The sequence below is a fragment of the Thamnophis elegans genome, chromosome 1 (assembly GCF_009769535.1).
Source record: "Thamnophis elegans isolate rThaEle1 chromosome 1, rThaEle1.pri, whole genome shotgun sequence".
NCBI lineage: Eukaryota > Metazoa > Chordata > Lepidosauria > Squamata > Colubridae > Thamnophis > Thamnophis elegans.
The window spans coordinates 116,952,387-116,977,011 of NC_045541.1; the positions used below are offsets into that span (position 1 = coordinate 116,952,387).

At 39.9% G+C, this 24,625-nt stretch overlaps 1 protein-coding gene and 1 long non-coding RNA gene across 2 annotated transcripts in view; one reads left to right on the plus strand and one right to left on the minus strand.

Moving 5' to 3' along the window:
- Positions 1-4,365, minus strand: part of MAPKBP1 (mitogen-activated protein kinase binding protein 1) — an 88,982-nt gene extending 84,617 nt beyond the window's left edge. Inside the window, exon 1 of the mRNA XM_032229232.1 lies at positions 4,280-4,365. The gene's annotated coding sequence lies outside the window, so the exon portion shown is untranslated. The remainder of the gene's footprint in view (positions 1-4,279) is intronic.
- A 4,305-nt stretch (positions 4,366-8,670) lies between these two features.
- LOC116516630 lies at positions 8,671-12,989 on the plus strand. Its single transcript, XR_004256385.1, has 3 exons — positions 8,671-8,874; positions 8,966-9,075; positions 12,951-12,989. It is a non-coding gene; the product is annotated as an uncharacterized LOC116516630 (long non-coding RNA).
- Positions 12,990-24,625: the final 11,636 nt, after the last annotated feature.

Genomic DNA, 24,625 nt, shown 5'->3' on the forward strand with positions numbered 1-24,625 from the left:
CTCTTCTGAAAAGTTCAGAGAAATTTCCTTTTTCTCAGCTGCCTACATTTTTCTGGGAATGCCAAAGACTCCTAAAGATTCCTGCAGTTTCTCAGGCTTCATTAAAATGTCCTTAGTTGGCACGGTACATTGGATAACATCTTCCCAAATAACTTCCTTATCAAGTGGAAACAGAAACGATTTCTGCTTTTAGAGACTGTGGGCATGACGAACAAGTTCATCTGGCTGGAGAAAATAAGAACACCATTATTGCTTTCAAGCTGCAGGTCTAATCCTCCAAGATTTTGGGTGAGGCTCTCAAAGCCCCTCTGAAAGTTGCTACTGAGTTAAAATTTTCATTTGACCAAAGTGGAGGCTTATTAAATACATGGGAGTAATCCTATTAACTAGATTTTGTTCCTCCCAGTTAAAGTCAACTAATTCTAAATTTTCTCTTGTTCCCACGCCTGGCACACACTTACCAAAGACTTGTGGTCCTTTGAATCCTATTCAACCATTGTTCTCCCACAGCTTACAATAATAACTGAGTGATTGCACTGCCCATTAAATGCATGTTCTACATTTGCACTGATTTTCATTAACATTCTTTTAAAATCCATTCTGAGCTCGGCTATTGTGCTATTACATATACACAATCATAGCGTATTATTTTAACAGAGAATGAAATGTACAGCTCTAAAACCATCGTACATATAGTCAAAAACAGCCTTCCTGGCCTTAAGACATGTTTGCTGAGGCTACTTGGGGATAGCAGGTGTCATTGTAGCATTTTATTGGACAAACAGCAAAGAGCAATATGTGGCTACCCATAGAAGACAGAGAACAGCTACATAAAACCACCATTCTGCAGCAATACCAAGATCATGTAAACCACCCAGAGTTATCTTGTGGTGAGATGGGTGGTAAACAAATTTAATAAATAGATAATAACCCCAACCTTACAACCACACAAAAAACAACCACAGGGGACATTAAGCATTTCTTCAAAGCAATGCTTAGTTTCATAACATCTTATATTTGGAAGGAGGTGTCAACCTTTCAAGCTGGGTTCAGTTCAAGAAACAAGACTCCACAAGAAGACTGAGATAGGTTGCATTAACAGAATTTTGCAAGTTTTCTGATATTTTCTTTCCTCTCCCTTTTATACCCACTGAGTTAAGGGGGAACCACCTTGAGTCTCTTTCCAATACGATCTTTCCAGGGCTCAAGGAATGCTTCTGCTCCTTTTATTTTCTGTATATTCCGGTCAATATCATCTCCATGGCTCTTTTGGGGGAGTAGCGAGGAAGGAGGAAGGAAAGAAATGACTCCAGCAGGCAACTTCTATGATTTTGGGTTGTTACCTAGCCTCTCCTGATTTAATTTTGCTGCAGGATTCTGGCCCAATTGCCCAGCAAATATCCATCTGTACCCAGCTAATTCTTTTCATTGTTATCAGCCAAGAAGTCTAAACTTTCACCATTGACTCCAAATCCCAAAATTCAGACTTTAAGAAGTGACAGAATAACACAGCAGGTATAATGCCTTCCAGATACGCTGGGCTAATACAACTCTCGTCATTTCCAACTATGTGGCTAATCCAGCATTTCAAAGTATATCCAGATTTCACCATACAGGCCTCCAATTTTAGTGTCGGCTCCTTTCTTATATGCAATTATGCATCCTATAGATTATACAGCCTATTTTCTGAAGGAAAACATCACTTCTAGTTTATCAGAGTCTGCAAAAACCTTAGGTTAGCTCAGAGACAGAAGTTGCTTTCAAGTGTAGGGAGCTAGCACCCACCCCACTTCTAGAAAAATGAAATATTTTAGGAAATATTAAAAAGAACAGAATATTTTCCCTAAAAGGGAGGCAGAAACTCAGCTCCCCCACCCCTTTATCAATGGGCCATTAAGACCTGAGTCAGTCTATTCTACATAACAAAGATTTACCTCCTTCAGGCAGAGCCATAAGGAATACCAAAGCCCTTTCATTACATCATCATCCAGCAAGACTCAACCAAGCCTGGGATACAGAACAGCCTACAGAATTGCTCCTCCATGGCCCCAAGGGGGTCTGACAACCAATCAGAATACAAGCTCAAATTCAAAAACCCAGAGAAGGCATAAAAGTAGGCCACTCTCAGCATCTTTTCCCTTTTCCCCCCCCAGGACCTCAAACCATGAGGTCCTGGCCATCGTCAATAAACCTTCTTTTCAAGCAACTTCCATGAATCCAGTGTCTTTTTCTCCACTTGGAACTGAACCCAGAAGGGCATTTCTTCCAACACAAGGATAGCACAACCAAGCAATGAGAAGGATTATTGCTGTCCTTCCTTCTTCTATAGACTCACTGTGGCCAAACCAATAGCTTTCTAAGAGTGGCTTTGATTTTTCTTCTTCTTGTTTGAAATTCATTAGAACCACCCAGTGACATTAGCAAAATGAAATGTTAAAACAAGGTAAATGTTCATTGCACTCCTCAGTCACTGCAGTTTGAAATTGCAGGACTGCCTGCCCATGTCTTTTTCCAAGATGCTTGCTTACAGTTCCTAATTTGTATTTTCGTCCTTCGCTCCTCTTAGTCATTTTACTCTGTTTGCACGGAGAGACAAGAGTATATGCTAGCCCATACAAGGAAGAGAGATTGGCTCCAAGAAAAGACTACGGGCCCTTTTTCTAAGCCTATCTTTCCAAAACAGCATTCAGTCATCTTTTGCTGAGGTGGGGAGTGGAAATTATTTATTTATTTTGCAATGGGACTACACACTACTCATATCATTAGAAAAATCAGAACAATAGCTACAGCACTAAGATTGGGTTAGTAGGCAATTGAGAACACAGCAGTAACATCACCAAAAATACTGAAACCAGAATAGTAATAGCAATAGCACTTCGACTTATATACCGCTTCACAGTCTTTAAGTGGTTTACAGAGTCAGTCTATTGCCCCCAACAATCAAGGTCCTCATTTTACCCACCTTGGAAGGATGGAAGTCTGAGTCAACCCTGAGCCTGGTGAGATTTGATCTGCCAAAATGCTGGCAGCCGGCAGTACTGCACTCTAACCACTGTGCCACCACAGCTCATATGAGACTTTTTTGTCATTTTTATTATATTTCTTTTTTAAAGGAAAAAGGATATATTAAACCTGGCAAGGTTTATTGCACTAGTTTTCTTTCCTTGGGGGAAAAAATAGATTAGACTAAAAATTGTGCTGCTGGATTTCCACTTTTAGGATTGGGGGAATCTTCTGGCATCACAAAAAGAAAATGGGGCTGGGAGCAAGGATGATGTGGTCCAAGAACATTGGAGCTAATAATTTGAATCCATTGTTTCAAACTATTGTTTTGATCTCTGTGAATACATGTAAAGCCTAACTGAAAAATTATGTCAAACCCAGTGGTGATTAGTCACCATTTGAAACATCTTCACTGGCCTCCAGGAAAACCCAAAGCATATTGCCTACTAATACTTGCTTCCAAAATATGGTGGAAGGGTCCCACTCACTGAATTTATTCATCAATTAGGTAATTATTTTGGCCCATATAAGAAATACTGCGAAGAACAATCGAATCCCAGGACTAATATTACAACACAGAACAACTATTCATGCAAAGAGGAACTTTGGCTCATAAATCTTCATATCACACAGCTATTTCCCATTCTAAAAGGGCAACTCCAGCTTCATGAGGAATTCAGATTCACATTTTTCTGACTTTTGTTTAACCTTCTAGTTAAAAATTTTTTAGCAGAGAACAAGAGGAGGAACCTCAAAAATAGCAATGCAACAGCAATAGCACTTAGACTTATATACCGCCCCATAGTGCTTTAAGAGTTGTTTACAGAGTCAGCATGTTGCCCCCAAGAATCTGGGTTCTCATTTTATTGACCTCGGAAGGATGGAAGATTGAATCAATCTTCGAGTCCAGTCCGGATCAAACTGCAGGCTGTGGGCAAAGTTTGCTTGCAATATTGCCTTCTAACCACTGTGCCACCAAAGAAAGATAATTAGTGCAGTAAACCTTACCAGGTTTAATATACCAGTACCTCTTTTCCTTTAAAAAAAAGAAATCTCAGAAAAATGACAAAAAAAGATTTCATTAGTGATGACAGATGAAAAATATACGAGTTTTATTCCCTCGAGCAACCATTTACGTTAACATTGCTTATGCATCATAATTGGAATGAATTTAGGAGAACATTTCCAAAAGTCTCACTCTACTACATGACATGTTTGGCAGACTTTATCTCTAAGAAGTATTGCAGTCATTTAAAGAGTGCCTTTAACAACTTACCCAGCTGGATAAGCAATGAGACCATTCTTAGGATCACAGGCCAATCCTCTGCCTCCAGAGACAGTGATTCCCAGCACTTTTTCTAAAGTCACCTAGTTTAAAAAAGAACAAAAGATGATGAATATATAGCTTTGACATTCTGTACAACTGCATGTGTTATACTCTCCTCATTTTATGCATCAGTTTATTCAGGGTATTATTTCTCTCATGGAGATCAGATGACATTCAAAAAATCTGTTTTAAAAAGCTATCCAATATTTGAACATTCTTAACTTGATGAGGACAGCAAGAGTGTACTTTTTTTTAAAAAAAAGAGAGACACTTCTCCATAGCAACTGAAAAGAAGCTGTTTTGAAAATTGCTTCCAAAAGTGAAAGCAACAAGGAGGCAATCAGCTGAAAGCCTGCACAGAAGCATAGGCCGCCCTCATCCCTGCCAAGATCTTTTCAAATGTCTGGGACCATATTCCAAGAGATATTTGTAAAACTCTTTCAGCAACACTGAATGGGATACTAGAGAAAATCCCTCTCCAGAGCTTTCCAGAAGACAAGGACAGGTTTCAAATCTTTTAAAGAGGAAAATATAATCTCAACTTTTAAGGCGTTAGGGGTTGGATAGTCCTTCAATTCATTCAATTTAACCTGAAACAAAGTAATATTTTTCTTTGTAAATATATTATGAATATATTACCAATTTAAGTTATTTTGTGGCAATTCTGCAATGGTTAAGCCAATTAGCATCGCAAATATTAACCAAAGATTTGAACTAACAGAATAACAGAGTTGGAAGGGACCTTAGAGGTCTTCTAGTCCAACCCCCTGCTCAAGCAGGAAATTCTATAACAGTTGTCCAGTCTTTTTAAAAACATCCAGTGTTGGAGCAACCACAGCTTCTGGAGGCAAGTTGTTCCACTAATTAACTGCTCTTGAATGGATTAACCAATCTGCTTGGTGTTCTCTGCAGTCTTAACGAGCTATTCTGCTTTCTGACTTCTACCTATTAAAAGTAGCAACGTAGCTGAAGAATAGACACTATTTCATAGAAGAAGAAGAAACCCCACACACCAAAAGAAACATGTTGGTGATTACACTTCATAGAGTTCTTTGCAAAGTACTTTGGTCTGACTGAAGCACACTCCTCAAAGCATTAAAGCAGCCATCTTCATCTTCATTCAATGTCTCTAAGAGCCATCTTTAGCTGTGTGTTCTTTTGGTATGGAAACATTTTACTATAACTGATGGTCCCAGCTATCTGAGATTACACAACCAGAGGAGCTAGGGAAAGCAATCATGTGACTGTCACAAAATAGTACAACTACTTTAACTCTTTGACTAACGCTTTCTTCATCCAACATACAGTTTCTTTCAAAAGCATTGTGAGCCCTTTTACTGGAATTCTCTTAACTTGTGTGGATCTGCAAGTGGAAGTCTTCCCCTAGAGTAACACCACAGCATCGGTGTCAACACTCCATCTGCCCTTTCTACAAATCAACTTTTTTATTTATTGTACAAACCTATTGTTTGTGTAAGATCATTAACTTTGCCAAGCCATGACTTTACTGAGTTCAGTAAAGTCATGGCTTCTGTTTAAGAGTTAGAACCACTGATGGTATCTTCTGCCCCAGCTCCAAAAAAGCCTGTAGTGATCTCTCTTAGCCATCCTAAAAAGACTCTAGACTTCTCAAAAAGCTCCCACAAGAACTCTGTTAAGCAGCTTCAGAGCACACCTAAAAAAAGTCCTGTGGAAGCAGATCACCCATATTTAGTCATAAAGATGATTTGTTAAAACAGGCTTCTTCATTTGTAAGATAATTGTTGCTCCCAGGGATATTTCTTAAGTGCTTCTTTCATCAATTCAATTAGCCAGCTCTAGAACCAAACTAGAAGTCTGAGGGTAAAAAAGATTAATAACTATCAACAATCTTCCCACCCAATCCCCTTCATGGCATTTAGTTCAAATATTTTTTGTACCAGATGCCTTAAAATGAGAATGAAGAAGCCACGAAACAAGAACACTGCATTTTCAGAAACAAAAGCATTGCCTTTTTTGCTTATTATTTTTTAGTGCACGTTATTTTTCTGGAGAATGCATTCATATCTATTAGGTAACTGAACACAGGAGGATTTAACTGGACGTTGCTGTTCAAAACTGTTCTCTTTGCTTTTCAAAAAAAAAAGCACTACATTATCCACTGCTTTTAGCCAAGAAAATATAATGGGCGGGAGCTCAGATTTGCACAGCGTTTTTTTTTACTCAGCTGAAATTGTTATTAAAGTTGCATAAGGTGGATTGCTCTAAACCAGCTTTTCTCAACAAGGGTTCTTCAAGAGATTGGAATTTGGGGTGGGTGGGAAATAAACATCGTTTTTGGAACTGTGGAAGTTGATATTGTTTGTGAGGGAAGAAACACCAAATAAAAAAAAGTAGGCTAGTAAGTTTGGCCAAAATAAAAGATCCAAACAAAAAAAGATATTCTCTATTCAAAAGCGCACTGACAATTATTGTTGGAGAATCTACAACTTACTGACAATGATAACATATAGTGACCTGTAGATTTAATAATTGTATGCATTATTTTCAAGGCTTCCCTTCAGGGTAAAAAGATTGGAAAAAGTTGCTGTTATGGATGTGTTGGGACTCACAGCCAGTAGGCTGCCCAGCCCAACTCGGGAACTTTAAAAATGAATGTCTTGCAAATGTTTCAGAGATTTCCCTAAGGTGCGGAATAGATCAGGAGATGATGCTGACACTGACTGTCAATTACTTGAAATTTTAGTTTCTAAGTTTATTCTGTTTTATTCTTTATCCATGTCTTCCATGGACTTGCTGCTAAATGAAGAAATAGACAAAGATACAAATTCTAACAGGCAAACAAAATAGAAGAGGACTCGATTGACTGCTGCAAAAACTACATCCAGGAAAACAAGAAAACATGAGTTTTCTTCTCAAATAGGTCCTCTACTACACAAGGAAAAAGTAATTCCTACATATTTAAAGATATAATCAATGGGAGTATTCTATGGGAAGCAAACGGTTCAGTACATCCACTAACTACTTGCAGCAGTGTTTACGACCCTTATAATACAGCCATATCATAACCCAGGAGTTGCTGGGTGTTTTTAGAATATCACCAGCTTTTATACACAGGCATCATTTACTAGGTTCAACAATAAATTGTTAGGATTTATTATGTAAGTTTCCTAACTGGGCAACAAGAACAATAACTCTGAATAAGACATACAATATAGGGCAATTAATAATCTAACTCCTTGATTCCAAAGTAAGAATACTACGTCCTTTACATTCAAATTTGGTTGCCCTGGCCTACTCCATTTGTAAGCGGGGGAGGGGGAGAACGCTTAGTGATTTTTGACAGCGCAAAAAGACAGAAGTGTTTTTCATTGACAAGGATTAATATCATTCTAGTTATGGTCTGGTGATGAGGATAAACTCAGCACTTCAAAGATTCTGTCCTTGTCAGTCTCTTGAATTTATGAAACATAATTGTTGTATTAAAACTTCTATAAACTAGCCGGAGAAAGTTTCCCACAATGGAAGAATAGCTGGGAAAACTTAGGAGACTAGCAGAGATGGCCAAATTAATCCAACATTATTTCTACTTGGAAGCCTCTTCTGTCTTTTGTGCATCAGACAGAAAGAAATGAAACTTTGATTTTGGGATTTGTTGATTAGACACGTTTGCTATTATAGAAATGGCTAATGCGTCTTAAGTATGTCAAAGTAAAAAGTCTGTAATGTTATTATTTTATTCTACTGCACTGAAAGGAGTCAGAAGCTAATGCCTTTCTTTCTTCTCCTTTATCCTCCTTCCCAATTTTTGCACTTATGTTCATTTTCATATATATATTATATTTTGATAAATTTAATTTTAAAAATTATATTTTAAAAAGTAGCCAGAGAAAGTTTTTTGCAACATTTGTTGAAATCACATATATTATTTTGATTCCTGGCTATTAGTGTATGGCCTACCAGACTTATTGTGAACATTCCCAAGTTTTTAAATACTGTGATTAACACAAGACTATCAATGGCAACTCTGAACTGCATTATATGTAACTTAATTTCATATGTTCTATATTCAGTTGATTAATAAATATTGTGAGTTGTTCAAAATGCTCAATCATTCCAAGAAGGAATTTGATTCTACCATTTCAAGGCTTCATTTTCAAAACGATGAAGAGATTCTGGGATTGTAACAAAAGAGTTTTCAAGCATTTGTGTTATTTCACTCAATGCCAACTCTCAGCTGTACTGAGCAACCTTCTCTTTGTATTTACACTATGTGTGAAGACCAAAGTACAGAACAACAGCAGGAGGTGGAATGAGTCAATCTGGACCCTGTGGTTACAGCAACCATTTTACTTGCTCTTTCCATATTGTTTGACTACTTCAGCAATGAGACAAAAGTGGAGCCTTTTTTATTTTATCTCGAAAAGAAAGTTGCAATGTTTTAATCTGAAAAACTAAGATTTGGGATTTGCAAGGTTTCAAATAGGGGATGAATGCTTATTTGAAGTGGGCAGAGGTTCCCCCAGTTCTCTCACTTCTCTTCAATGGTCACATGAAGTTAGTGGGTGAGATAATCTACCAGCATGAGTTGAAGTATTATCAGTATGTTGTATGGTCTCTGTTCCTGACGAAGTGATGCTTTCTCAATGTCTAAAGGCTTCGAGGCTGTGGATGGGGATGAACAGAAACAGGATATTGACCCTGGCAAAACCAAGTGACTATGCTTGTGGGAGCTTCTGGATATGAACATTTTGTATCTGAATAAGGTAACTCTCTGAAGAAATGACACACATAGACATCCTCTTGAGCTCTCAGGTTCAGTACACATTAAATGATCCTCAGTATGGTTGGATAATATATGTTTTCTGATGACTACAGCTAGATCATGAAGATGGTTGCTCACATAATTGGCAGATAGTTATAGTGGATTTGGAATTTTTGTCCACCTATTAAGTCCTTCCCAAGGATCTGGGATAAGCAAACGTTTGTATTTATGTTGCTAAATGTATCATCGCAGGATTATTATTATTATATACTTTATTCATTAAGCATGAAACTCAGTCAATTGAACATTTAAAGATGTGTCACAAATACCATTGACTGTGCTAATGGTTGATATGGGTTGCATCAACCAAGTATGTTCTTAAAATATACAATGTTCCTACTAGTGCAGTTTTTTGCAGTTCTGCTGGTGTTATTGCAGGAAGCTGCAATTTGTTGATGTGTTTTGTAAAATTCTTGGACATGGTACCAAGTGCCCTGATGACAATGGGTATCACTGTTACATGTTTCATCCATAGCTGTGTAATTTTGATGGCCAGGTCGCAATATTTCATGATTTTTTCCAATTCTTTTTGAATCTGGCATCTCCTGGTACAGTGATATCAATAAACTGTACGCTTCGGCCTTCAACAACCATGATATATGGTGGGTTGTGTTCCAAGTGATGATCCGTCTGTATTCAAAAGTCCCACAGGATCTTCACCATCTCATTTTCGGTAACTTTTTCCACTTTATGCTCCCATGGCTTTTCAGATACAGGTAATGTCAGCCTCTGCTTTGCTGCTGCTTCGGCTGCCATTGAAACGGGGAGGGGGGGGCATGGTATTTGGGAGGGGATTACTAATTGTGCTGGAGGAAGATTCTCGAGTCTCTGCTGCCTGTCTTACTGCGCATGCGGAGGAGGTTCCCGTCAAGGCAAACGGCACTGACATTCCATCTTGGTGATGCTTTTCGAAGTTATCTCACACCTGACACTTGGAAGAATTATGATTGGACTGTAACTGAGAAGCCAAGGAGTGGGGAATGGGTTATTCTATATATCAATTGCTTTCGCGCCTAAATAACCAGTCTTCGCTTTGCTACGCTTCTAATCATTTATAATTAGTAAAAGTACACTTGATTTCTATCAATGGAGTCTCGTGGTTTTCTTTCCTAATTATTCAATGGAGGAGTGCTGACAGTAAGCGAAGACTCATTCACACCCCACCAGGAGTTTTCAACCTACCGTGGGGGGTGTACTCACAAGAAGGAACGGGGGGGGAAAATGTCATTGCAAGCGAGCGATGATGAGGAGACTGGAAGAGAAACTGCAGAACCATCTTTACCTGAAAGGGTTGCTTCCAGTTCCGTGTAATGCCCTTTGGCCTGCAGGGGGCACCTGCAGTTTTCATGCAACTAATTAATGAGATTTTGCATGACCACCTTTACAAAGGCATTATCGTATATTTAGATGATATCCTTATTTACACACAAACATATGAAGAACACGTCAAGTTGGTCCGCACTGTCCTGAAGAAACTCCAAGCCGCGGAACTTTATGCCAAGTTATCCAAATGTGAATTTTACCAGGAGAAGATAGACTACCTTGGGTATCGTATCTCACCCGCAGGGGTGGAAATGGACCCCGCTAAGGTCAAGGCGGTCACTGAGTGGGAGGCAATTACAGAAATTTTTGGGTTTCGCTAATTTCTACCGTCAGTTCATCCCTTCTTTTGCCAAAATTGCACTTCCCATCACTAATTTGTTGAAGTCCAAAGGTGGCCCGAAACCTAAACCTAGCAAGCCGTTGAATTGGACCATGGAGTGTCAAGCTGGGTTTGAAAAGTTGAAGAGACTTTTTGCCGAAGAGCCAGTTCTGAAGCATCCAGAGATGGACAATCCTTTTGTGGTTCAGGCTGATGCCAGCAACGTGGCAGTGGGGGCGGTCTTGCTTCAGACTAATGACCAAGGTAATTTACAACCGTGTGCCTACACCTCCCGTAAACTCACAGACACGGAGAGACGTTGGGCAATTTGGGAGAAGGAAGCATTTGCTGTACGTTGGGCTTTGGCCACATGGCGCCACTTCTTGGAGGGCGCTAAGTACCCGTTTGAGGTGTGGACTGACCATAAGAACTTGGAGGCTTTGAGGACTCCCAGGCGCCTCTCCCCTAAGCAGATGCGCTGGGCTCAGCATTTCCATCGTTTTAATTTCACCCTTAAGTACATCCCGGGAGGGAAGAATTTCATGGCTGATGCTTTGTCTAGACTCCCTCAATACAACTGTTCTAAGCTCAATGTCATCCAGCCCATGGTTCCCATCTCCAGCCTTGCTGCTCCTGTCGTTACTAGGCAACAGACACGCTCTAAGGTAGACGTGTCTCAAGATTTTCTTTCCGATCTCAAGAAGGCCCTTCCTCAGGATGATTGGTTCCAGCAGCATCAAGCTGAATGCACAATGAGGGACGATCTGCCGTGGATTGGAGCGAAACTTTACGTCCCTGCCTCTCTTCGTCTCATTGTTCTCCAACGGGCTCATGATTCCAAGTTGGTGGGACACTTTGGATTTGTTAAAACACTGCACCTGGTGAAACGGCAGTTTTGGTGGCCCTCTTTGAAGAAGGACATTGAACTTTATGTTGCCAGCTGCCCAGTTTGTGCGGCCGCTAAACGCCCGCTGGGGAAACCACAGGGTTTGCTCCAGACTGTAGATCGCCCTATCGCCCCCGGAAGGAAATTTCTATGGATTTCATTGTCGAACTTCCTGAAAGCCAGGGGCACACTGTCATATGGGTGGTTACTGACTTGTTTTCCAAGCAAGTTCATTTTATACCTTGCCCCAAGATTCCTTCTGCAAAGGCACTCACTAAACTTTTCATTTCTCATGTTTACCGTTTGCATGGCGTGCCGGATCGCATCATTTCTGATAGGGGCGTACAATTCACTTCCATTTTCTGGAAAGAATTTCTTAAGCGCATTGGCTCTGCCCAGGGTCTAAGCTCCGCCCACCACCCTCAGACTAATGGGCCTTGCGAGAGGACTAATTCTGTTCTAGAACAATATTTATGTTGTTTCATCAATTACCAGCAAGATGATTGGGTGGACTTATTGCCGCATGCAGAAGTGGCTTATAATAATTCTGTACATAGCAGTACTGGGTTCACCCCTTTTCGAGTTGTGTTTGGCCAGGACTTTACTCTTATTCCCGAAGTTCCTCTTGAGCAGCCACAAGTTTCATCCATCTCCGAGTGGAGTGAGCGGTTGCGGCATATTTGGCCTTTGGCACTTCGTACTTTGGATGCTGCGCATCGCGCACATAAGAAACAGGCTGATAAGAAACGTGCTCAACCTTATCACTACAAGGTGGGTGACCAAGTTTATCTCTCCACAAAGTTCCTTCAAACTACGCAGAAATCAAAGAAGCTGGGGCCTAAGTATGTGGGCCCGTTTCCCATAATTAAGGTCATCAATCCTGTTTCGGTTCGCTTGCAGCTATCCAAGCACCTCAACCGTGTATATCCTGTGTTCCACATTAATCTCATTAAACCTGTTCGGTTTTCATCTTTACGTCCACCAGTGGATCTGCCACCTGCCCCCCTGTTGATTGATGGTGAACAGCATTTTGAGGTTCGGGAAATATTGGACTCTCGAAGACGGCGGAATCGCCTTCAGTACCTGGTGGCTTGGAAGGATTTTCCTCCGTCTCATGCCGAGTGGGTGGATAAGTCCCATCTCCGGGCCCCCAAACTGCTCCACCAGTTCTATTCTGCTTATCCTGACAAGCCCTAGTTGACTCTCCTTCCTGTCTTTCTCTCCCCCCCCCTAATTTTTTTCTGTTTTTCGTTGTTCGTCTGTTTGTTTGTGTTTTGTCATTTTCCAGGCTTGACCGCCTTTTTCCGGAGGAGGGCTGGATATCAGCCTCTGCTTTGCTGCTGCTTCAGCTGCCATTGAAACGGGGAGGGGGGGCATGGTATTTGGGAGGGGATTACTAATTGTGCTGGAGGAAGATTCTCGAGTCTCTGCTGCCTGTCTTACTGCGCATGCGGAGGAGGTTCCCGCCAAGGCCAACGGCACCGACATTCCATCTTGGTGATGCTTTTCGAAGTTATCTCACACCTGACACTTGGAAGAATTATGATTGGACTGTAACTGGGAAGCCAAGGGGTGGGGAATGGGTTATTCTATATATCAATTGCTTTCGCGCCTAAATAATCAGTCTTCGCTTTGCTACACTTCTAATCATTTATAATTAGTAAAAGTACACTTGATTTCTATCAATGGAGTCTCATGGTTTTCTTTCCTAATTATTCAATGGAGGAGTGCTGACAGGTAAGGCATATTTTTTACATAGTGACCAGAGGATTAATTTAGCAACTCAATCATGTCTACCTCAAGCTATTGTTGTTGTTGTTATGATGTGGTTAATCTTTGATGAGATTCACAGCCTTTGGGGCTGGTTGGTAACTCAGCAGCTCAAATCCTAACCAAGGACCTAGGAACTGTTAAGGTAACGTTGGAGGATATAAGCTCTTCCAAGTAGGGTGGTTTTTTGTAGAATCAGAATGTTCAAGTCTGATAAATTTAAATTTTTCAAATAGTGAGGTAGCCCTTTAGATATTGCTCCAAAGGCTCCAATTACAATCAGGACAACACACAATTTCTTTTTCCACAGTCGCTAAATTTTAATTTCCAAGTTCCGGTACTTTGTGATTTTTTTCTTGCTGTTTATCTTCAATTCGTGCATCTCCAGGTATTGGAATGTCAATGAACCATACTTTTTTCTTTTCAACTATTGTTATGTCAGGTGTGTTGTGGGCCAAGTGCCTGTCAGTCTGAATTCTGAAGTCCCACAAGATCTTGACTTTCTCATTCTCTAAAACCTTCTGAACCTGATGTTCCCAGTGGTTTTTGCTGTACTCAAATCCAAACTTTTGGCACAATTTCCAGTGAATGATCTTAGCAATGTAGTCAGTTTGTGAAATTTTGCTGCACCCACTGATCAAGTGGTCGACTGTCTCGTCTTTCTCATTACAGAAGCGACATTTGCTGTTGGTGGTAACATGTTGAATTTTTGCCTTCATGCAGTTTGTGGCTAAGGCTTGTTCTTGAGCTGCCAAAATAAAGCCTTCTGTTTCTTTTTTCAGTGCTCCTGATCTTATCCAGTTCCAAGTTAGCTTTTGGTCAGCTTTGCCTTCAATACTTTTCAAGTATTGGCTATGCATAGCTTTGTTTTTCCAATTTTCAGCTCGCTTCTCAAATACTTCTTTCCTATCTTTTAATCTTTTTGACTTAGTTGTCTTTAAAAGGCCTCCTTTATTTACTTCCTTAATCATTGGTTCTTCACTTTTCTGGATGTAATCATTCAGGCTGTGTTTTTCTTCTCCCACAGTCTGTTTTATTTGTAGGTGTCCTCGACCACCCTCTGCTCTCGGTAGGTATAATCGGTCAACATCACTTTTAGGGTGCAAAGCATGATTCATTGTCATAAGCTTCCTTGTTTTTCTGTCCAAATTGTCCAACTCCATCTGGGTCCAGTCAATTATTCCTGCAGAGTATCGAATCACAGGTATAGCCCCGATATTTATGGCTTTTATGATGTTTCCTCCATTCAATTTGGACTTTAATATCTTGCGAATTTGTTGAATGTACTTGGCTGAAGTTAATTCCTTGACTTTATTATGCATTAAGTCAGAGGCCTATAAAATCCCCAAATACTTGTAGCCTTCTTCTGGTTTTACTTCCTTTATCATTTCTTCATTCTCAAGTTCTATTCATCTTCCATGACCTTGCCTGCTTTGGTTGCCATTGTTGCACACTTATCAATTCCAAACTGCATACCAATGTCTTAGCTAAATTCTTTTGTGCTTTCAATTAATAAATTCAGTTCAGCTTTTGTTTTACCAAACAGCTTCAAATCATCTATGTACACCAAGTGTGAAATTTTCAGTCCTTTCTTTGCAAGTTCGTATCCATAGTTCGTTTTCTTCAAAATGATTGTCAGTGGTAGCATTGAGATCATAAAAAGTAGGGGTGATAGGGAATCGCCCTGGAAAATGCCTCGTTTAATTTCAACTTCACCCAGTACTTCTTCAGTAGCTATAAGCTTTGTTTTCCAGAGGTTCATTGAAGTTTACATGAATTTTTGTATGTTGCTGCTGATGCCAAAGATTTTCAGGCATTTCTTGATCCAGCTATGGGCAACTGAATGAAATGCTTTCTTATAGTCTATCCAAGCCATGAACAGGTTGGTTCATCTTTTCTTTGAATTATTTAGGATTAGTTTGTCAATCAGCAGTTGGTCCTTTGTTTCTCTTCAATTTTTGCAGCATCCTTTCTGTTCTACAGGAAGCAAGTTATTTCTTTCCAAGTATTCATAAATTTGGTTTGCAATGATACCAATAAGGAGTTTGTATGTTGTTGGCAAACAGGTGATTGGCCTATAGTTTCCAGGATCCTTTCATTTTTCTTTATCTTTTTGGATCAAAAATGTCCTTCCAGTTGTCATCCATTCATCATTTTCACGTGTTTTTAAGATCTGGTTCATTTGGGCTGCCAATCTTTTGTGCACACTTGTAAGTGCCTTTAAACAGAAGCCATGTAACTCATCTGGTCCAGGTGCACTCCAGTTCTTCACTTTTCTTGACTGTCTTTGCACCATTTCTTTTGTTATTTTCACATCTTCCATTTATGCACTTTAATAGAATCCTCAATCTGTTTGATCCATTTTGCATTTCTGTTGTGCTTCTTGTTATTTTCTCACAAATTTTTCCAGAATTTCAGAGCTTTCTCTTTATCAGGCTTTTCATTTGTTGTTACTCCATCTCCACTTTCTAAGCTCTTATAAAACTGGTGCTGATTTGCCCTGAACTGGGAGTTTTCCTTGAATTGAGTTACTCAGTTTTCATATCTTTTAATCTTTTCAGCAACGGCAACAACTCTCTGCTTCAGCTCTTCAATTACTATCGCACTCTCTTTATTCTCCAAATCGTATCTTGCTTCCAGGCTGCTTTTGACCTGCTTGTTCTTTAGCTGACCTTGCCTTAGGTTCTTCAAGTTGCTCAAGTATCCACGAAATTTTTTGATCTTCAGTTCCAATTGTTGTTATTATTATTATCATTATTATCATTATCAATCTATTTAATTCATTAAACATGAAACTCAGCCAACTGAACATTCAAAAATGCATTACAAATACCATTGACTGGTGCTAATGGTTGATACGGATTGCTGCCAGCGTCCTAGGTATCACCCAAGTACCTTCTTAAAATATAAGATGTTGTTGTTGTAGTAGTAGTAGTAGTAGTAGTAGTAAATGTTGTTATTATTATTATTATTATTATTATTATTATTGGAAGTGTTGTTAGTGACCTAGAGCCATAGATGAGTACTAAGCAGTTATTTAAAAATGCTTACATAAATAAAAACATGTAGTTAGTAGGGATCTGATGTGATGAAGTTTCACAATCTACCTTATATGCTTGCAATGTCAAAATTGGACTGACTTGTAATTTCAACCACAACCTGCTAAAAAATTTTTTTATTTATTTATTAAAATGTATGCCACCAATCACCCCAATAAGGTGACTCTGGACCTTGAGTGGGAAGGAAAAAAGAATATCCTTGTTTATGCTTTCTCCATAACAACTGAAAAATCGTAAAACTTGTGGATCAAGCCATTATGCAGAAAACAGTACATGGAGAAATCCATTGTCAAAACTCATATCTTGAGGTTGCTTTGCAACAATAAAAAAAACCCTCAATCTATCACAACTATCATTGTTGGACTTCATATGACGCACAGTGTAGAGAATAATTACAGGATGCTATTGTGCTTAGGAAGCCTTTGAACATTTCCACTACACGAGTTTCATTTTAAGATTTTATAACGCACTTCAGAAGTATCCCATTTGATCCATTCCCATTATTAAATCTAAGATCTGGAAGAGCTGATTTGTACCAAGGTTTTTCATCTCTATTATATTTTTAAGGGATGTAAAAACAAAAATCTGAAAAGGGCGTTAAAAGCTAAGAATTTTATGACTTCATTGAAGAAACAATACAGTTTCTCCTTATGCTGATCTTCCAAAGGTTTTCCAATTTAACTCCCACTAGTATTAGCTAGCATGACCCCCACCCCACAAAAAAAGGAATTACAACTTATAGGCAAAAACAGATCCTTCCCTCTTTTCATTCATTCATTCTCTCTCTCTCTCTCTCTCTCTCTCTCTCTCTCTCTCTCTCTCTCTCTCTCTCTCTCTCTCTCTCTCTCTCTCTCTCTCTCTCCATCCTCCCTTCTCTTTGGTATTCAACTTAGAACAACTTCATTTTGCAGCATCTTAAACACATTTATTACTCCAAAATGGATTGCTGTATTTTTTATTTTTATTTTTTGGTTACTTCATCTAAAGTCTTCTTGTTAGTTAATTTATGGTAGCAGTTTTAAAATTAGAACATACTATAATTTAAGCAGGAACAAACTAGGCATACCAAGACTGGAGATAGGCAATTGTTTAAATGACCTAAAAATAGTATCAGAAGTACATTAACAACACAAACAAAAGATGTTCCAATATCTCAGTGGTTGCCACAAAGAAGAGGGAGTCAACCTATTCTCCAAAGGACCTGAGGGTAGAACAAGAAGCAATGGATAGAAACTAATCAAGGAGAGAAGCAACTTAGAATTAAGGAGAAATTTCCTGACAGTTAGAACAATTAATCAGTGGAACAACTTTCCTCCAGAAGGTGTAAATGCTCCAACACTGGAAGTTTTTAACAAGAGATTAGATGACCATTTGTCTGTAGGGTTTCCTGCCTAAGCAGGGGGTTGGACTAGAAGACCTTCAAGGTCCCTTCCAACTCTGTTATTCTAATATGTGTCTATCTTGGGTTATCATCTGATCAAATAGTTTTGATGCAAGTACATTATACAATAAATGTGTGAAGATGGCATCAATTAATTGCTTGGGAAATTGTTGTTAACCAGATCACAGTACTTATTTACCTAACCCAAATATTTCAGAGGTCAGCCTGTTCTCCAGATCTCAAGAATAGAAGTGTTGTATCATTTGTTCCAAAAAATCTTTAGAAAGTATATCCTAGGAGATGAATTAAACAATTCTCTTGTCCAAGTGAAAATACCACACTTCCATCCTAAATTCTGTAACTGCTTTTAAATCAAAGCAGAGTGAGTCAAAATCGTTGTGCATTTCTGGCAAACAAGGAGGTCAATGCTTCTTGTTGAACACGGGTGTCAAACTGGATTTCTTCAAGGGCTGAATCAGCATTGTTCTCCTGGGGAAAGTGGGAGACAGGATTGATGCCTCCTGCAGCACCCTGCTGGCCAAAACCAAGCCCCCTGACCCCCATTTTGGGCAGCAGGAGACCACACAGGCCGAAAATGGGCACAGGGGGACTGCACGAGCCCCCATTTTGGCTGACAAAGGCATTGCGGGCTGGTCCTTTGCTATTTCCAGGCCGGATTTAAGCACCCCACAGGCCAGATCTGTCCTACGGGCCTTGAGTTTGACACTGCTGTCATAGAACATGTGTTCTGGCCCCGTAGAAAAAGTCAGGTATAAGCTAGGTTCTTAGGAAGAAAAATCATGAAATATTAAATCTTCCTCATTTGTCAAGTGATCACAATGTTAATAGCTAGGTGGCTTATAAATGTTTGTTAATTTTGTGGTTCATTTGGCCAAATGACTAAAAATTATCCGGCTGAATCAAAACCAATCCCCTCAGTATGAAGCATTCACAATGTGAATCCTTAATTAGACTACCGGTAAATATCAGCACTTTGACTGCTTTGAACCTAAGAAACTGGTTATGCCAAAACCTTGACTGTGGTAATGTGTAGTAGCAATGTGAATTATGTTCCTTGTTTTGTTTATGACAGACTTGTAAGTACTCCTAAAATTATTTTCCTCTGCAAGTGTGATTCACTCTGTGATCACCCACCTTGAAAGTAAATATGCTGTGAACATGCTCGAAAATGTTGATCACAAAGCCATATTCCATTTTGCAATTTCATGTGCAAATATTGAAGGTGGGGCATTTCTAATGAAACCATCTGAATGAAACCTTTCATTTTGCTGAGGGTACACTTGGCACAAAGGGCCAGGCTCTAATATCCTAGTTTGGACACACGATGTGAAAATCTAGCTCTCTAGGGATTTAATACTTACAAAGGTGGATGGAAAGAGAAGAATGACTAGCAACAAGATGGATGAATTCAATTTCCCTGGCATTGAAAGTGCATTGGAAGAGCTTCAAATGATCAGGTAAAGGGGACTAATCATCATGGAGACACTCTATCTATGGGATCAATAACAACTTGCATGTAATTCTCATTATTATTATTATCAATCAACATAGTACATATGTTGACCTGAAGAGAACAAGGCAATGGCCAAAAGCAAAAAGCTTTCTGGGAATGATTAATGAAATGAATATTTCCAGTTAAGAAATCACAAACCAAAAATTTGGATTCAATTCAAGAGGAGAAAAAAGGAAGCATCTGGGGGAGTTCAAAGAAAGCCTACAGCAAAAGTCCTCTGAGTAATTTTCAATCATTTTAAAATAAAAATTGGAGTCTTTTTTTCTCCAAAGTTAATAAAGAGATTGGGATTTATTACTGTTAGTCACTCTTTAATTATGAAAGCATCTTTTCCTTCTTCTGATATTTCTCCAGAATAGTAGTGCTTATAAACGGCACAATTAAATTTTACACATTAAAATAATACTCGCCTTGCTGTTGAAAGGTTTAGTAATGGCTCATATCATATACCAATACAAATATTATCAGATACATGTGTAAACAATAATGTATTAGGTTATGGTTTTATAGCCTGCCTCTTTGAGATGGTATCAGAGTAGAAAATGTGTTCTGTTCAGGAAGGTGCCTTCATATTTTCATGCTATGGGGTGTGTAACAAACACACTTGAAAGCCTATGTGTGCTTTTAAGGGAAGATAAATACAGCACAGAAAATGGCCAGACAACTCTATTGGGTTTCAGCCAGTGTTTTAAACAAATGCCAGTAAGGCATCATAGATAACAGATTCTGGGTTTTTCTAACAGAACAGCTGTTTGACAGTGAAATCAATCTTTTTATGTGATGGTCTCCACACCACTGGATGTATCCAAACAAGCAGGGAAGCAGACAGTCCCTTTCCATAGAGGCTATATTTTAGAATTACAAATCCTAAAATGACCAAAATCTTTTTACCAAAGCTCTCCCCCCGCCAACATCCTTTTTATTGTTGTTTAGTCACTTCCAACTCTTTGTGACCCAATGAAAAACAGTCCGTAAAAGATTGTATGCCTTTTCCCAAAAAATAAGACCTATCCCAAAAAGAAGATCTAATATGTTTTTAACCATGTGCCTAATATAAGCCCTACTTAAGAGTCTGTGCGGCCACCCGGGCCACCCATTCCATCTGGTTGCTCACAGTTCTGCAGCCATGAGGTGAGGCAGGGTGGTGGTAGAGCTGCCTCACGCCCGGACCAGCTTACTTCTGGGCGCCTGTAGCCAGGCCATGCACGCCCCAACACCTGCCTCATGGCGGCAGCACCAGCAACCATGTGCAGCAGGATCTCACATGCTTGCTCGTAGCCGCAAAGGAGCAGAATGCTGAGCAGTGTGCCACGCCCACAAGGCGAGGCAGGGGTCATGTCCATCTCCCCCGTCTTATGGCTACAGCACCAGTACATCACTTGGCCCCCTGCTCCATTGCAGCCACAAGCAAGCAGAAGTGGATCAGCGGCTGTGTGGGGTCCTGCTGGATGGGCTACTGGAGCGACTACCACAAGGCGAGGGAGGTCTTGAGGTATGGGAGGCCTGGCTGCAGGGGCCCTCAGGTAAGCTGCTGAGGGGTTCATGAGGAAGCTCCACTGCCCTGCCTCACAGTGGCGGTAGTGTCACACCACATGACCTCCTGCTATGCTGCAAGCAAGCAGAAGAAGTGGGTTTTCTATACATGGGGGGACACCAGTGGTGGGTTTCAAAAAAATTTAGAACCTCTTCTGTAGGTGTGTCCTGCTTTGTGGGAATAGCTTGCTGGCCATGTGACTGGGTGGGAGTGGCTTGTCAACCATGTGACCAGGTTGGAGTGGCTTGCCAGCCATGTGACTTGGTGGGTGTGGCCAACTTGTAAAATGTGGTGAAACACACTTAACAATGCTCTTGCTTAGCAAGCAAAATGTTGGCTCAGAAACTCTGGCATTTGAAGCACGCAAGTCTTAAAGCTGTCAAATTACAAGACCCTTGCACCCCTAACCCTTTAGAAAAAAAACCCAGGGGTGTTCAAACTTGACAGCTTTAAGACTTGTAGATTTCAACTCCCAGAATTCCTCCTCCAGTCATGTTGGCTCAGGAACTCTGGCATTGAAGTGTACAAGTCTTAAAGCTGTCAAATTACAAGACCCTTACACCCCTAACCCCTTAGAAAACAACCCCATGGGTGTTCAAACTTGACAGCTTTAAGACTTTAAGGTTTAGATAGGACTCTTAGAGGTGGGCAGGGCACTTGGTGAGCTAGCCAATCAGTGAACAGTGGGTGGGGCAAGCATGGTGCGGACAGGCAAGGGGAGGGAGCTGGAACCGGTTCTAAACGGCATGGTAGATTTGTGGAACCTCTTCTACAGAAGAGGTTAGAACTGGCAGGAACCCCACCCCTGGGGGACACTCTCCAAAAATAAGTCCTAGTGTTTATTTTGGGGCTAGAAACAAAATAAGACCTGGTCTGATTTTCGGGAAAACACAGGTAGTACTGCTGCTCTGAATTCTTGTAAGCTCATGCTTATCAAGGATAGCATCTAGCTGTTTTTTCTTCTGCCAGCCTCCTTTTTTTACTGCCTGACATTTTTCTAAGCATCAGGAGAAGATGCTTTCCAAAGACTCTCATTTCTGTATCATGTTTTCCAACTTTTTAAAGATTTAAGTCCTCGTTAGCGTTTCCAATGAGCTGTCTGATTTTGTTTTGCATCCAGTATTGAACGAATTGTTCTTCCTGTCCAAAGTACTCTCAACAAATTTCTTCCGTACCACAGTTTAGATGCATTGTGTTTTTCCCTTTATTCAGCTTTTCTGATGGACCAGCTTTCAGAGCTATATATTACAATTGGGAAGTCAATTGGATGTCTGTACTCTACAATATTTTTTTACATTTGTCCTTCTCCCAAAAAGCAGATAAAGATTGATATCATAGATACAATCACCATCCAAGTAGATTTTTGAGCTCAGGAAGGCAAAATTTATACTAACTTCCCATCCTATTGCTCTCTGATGCTACACTTGCATAGGGCAATTTTTGGTGAAGTTACGGAAAATTAAGCTCAACAACATCTGGGAAGCAATTGGGCAAGGAAAGCTGGTCAAATTTGAGCTGTTTATAATATTTTGAAGGTTTTTCTTTACTCTTCATTTAGTTTACCTAACTTTTTGACTAAATGGGACAAGATCTAAATTCAATCAACATTGATACTTTTCTTTGGTACTAATACATCAAAACCACTTATGTGCTACGCAACAGATCATCCACCTTCAATTCTTTAGACTTATGCATTCATCTGCATAGCAATTTAACAAATTACAATTGGCAATTGGTGAGAATATTAAAGCTCTAGAACTAGTTCTGCAATGATTATCTTATCTTTACCTGGAGCAATGACAAGTCATTTGTTCATAGAAAATATGGGTTTGACTTCCATTCCCTACTTCTGCAGCAACCATTCTTATTCATTAAATCCCTAATATCCAGTGTGTAATAGCAGAACTATGTAATTTGAATTAAGCTGCCTACTGAATATAGTGAGGCCTAGAAATCACACCCAATTTCTATTTTAAAATCCAATCCTGTGCATTTTTACTTTTGCTTTTCAAATTAATCAGCAGTCACACATTTGTGGTATGGACTTCTCCTATAAACATGAGTTGGATCCCATAAAGATAGTCCTTGACATGCAACTGCAATTGCAAACAGGATTTCCACTGCTAAACAGTTGTTAAGTGAGTCATACCTGATTTTATGACCTTTTTTGTCACAGTTAACCAAGTCGCTGCAGTTAAGTGGATCCTGTGGTCATTAAGCATAACCAGCTTTTCCCATTGATTTTGATTGTTGGAAGCCAGCAAAGTCATAAATGGCAATCACTTTCAGGATGCTAGAATGGTGATAAATACATGCCAGTTGCGAAGTGCCCAAATTTGGACGCTATGACACTTGTGACATCAAGGAGTGGTTGCAAGCATTTTTTTCAGTGCCATTGTAAGTTGAAATGGTCACTAACCGATTCTAAGTTGAGGACTACCTGTAATACAATCCACGGTTGCCTATTGTAAATGCAGTAGATGGCAAATTGCAGTTGTCTGAAGGATGAAAGGTAAAGTAATGGACAACTCTTCCAGCCCTGCCTCTCAGATGTTCTAGATTGGAGTGACTTGACCTTCATCCTTAGCCTTTATTTTGTGTCAGATCTGGGCCACATGGAATAGCAATAGCAATAGCAGTTAGACTTATATACCGCTTCATAGGGCTTTCAGCCCTCTCTAAGCGGTTTACAGAGTCAGCATATCGCCCCCACAGTCTGGGTCCTCATTTCACCCACCTCGGAAGGATGGAAGGCTGAGTCAACCTTGAGCCGGCGAGATTAGAACCGCTGAACTGCAGATAACAGTCAGCTGAAGTGGCCTGCAGTACTGCACCCTAACCACTGTGCCACCTCAGCTCTTGCACAGATAACATAAAGAAAGATAAAAGATCAAACTGTTCAGGTGTCCCTATTGGCATCACTTAACCACAATTTCAGGTTCTTTCAATTTTTCCACATCCGATTAAATCCCACACCAAAAGAGGCTGCTGTGGTGATGATCAAATATATTGAAAGCAATTAAGAATACAGCAGCAGCAGCATTTGGAAAGATTTATAGACTTAACATGAAGAGATCCCTCTCATCCAGAGAAATAACATACCAGTAGATAGTGTTTCACCACTTCGTTTCATGAGTTGGTTTAAGGGTTTTGTTTTGCTTTACTACATTCTCCCAGCCACATGAGAGCTATTAACTAATGCAGAGCTCTCGGGCAATTATGAAAACTTTATAAGTGCAGTAGAGAAGCATGGGAAACCGCGGGGCTCCTTCAGAGTCCTTCCCAATGTGTGCAATTCAGGCAGGGATTCTGGGAGTTGTATTCCTGTCATGTGAAGTGAGCCCCAGGCGGGTTGTCCGTTTGATCAGCATCACCACACAGCTTGCTGTGTTGCAAGCTCATGACTCAGACACACAGCATTACAGAACAGGAGAAAATATCTGTGTGGTCTGCTTTTAGCATAAAAATATTATCCAGGCAGAGAATTCCTCTCCTTTGAAGTGGCCTTTAAAGAAAACAATGGACACCACCAAGGGGAAGGGGAACTGTGTCATTTTTTTTTAAATGCAGTAGTTTCTAATGTCTTGCTGAAAAAAAGAGGATGGATGGATGGATGGATGGATGGATGGATGGATGGATAAATAGCAAATCTCAAAATAGAACAACTCACCCTTACTAATTACCC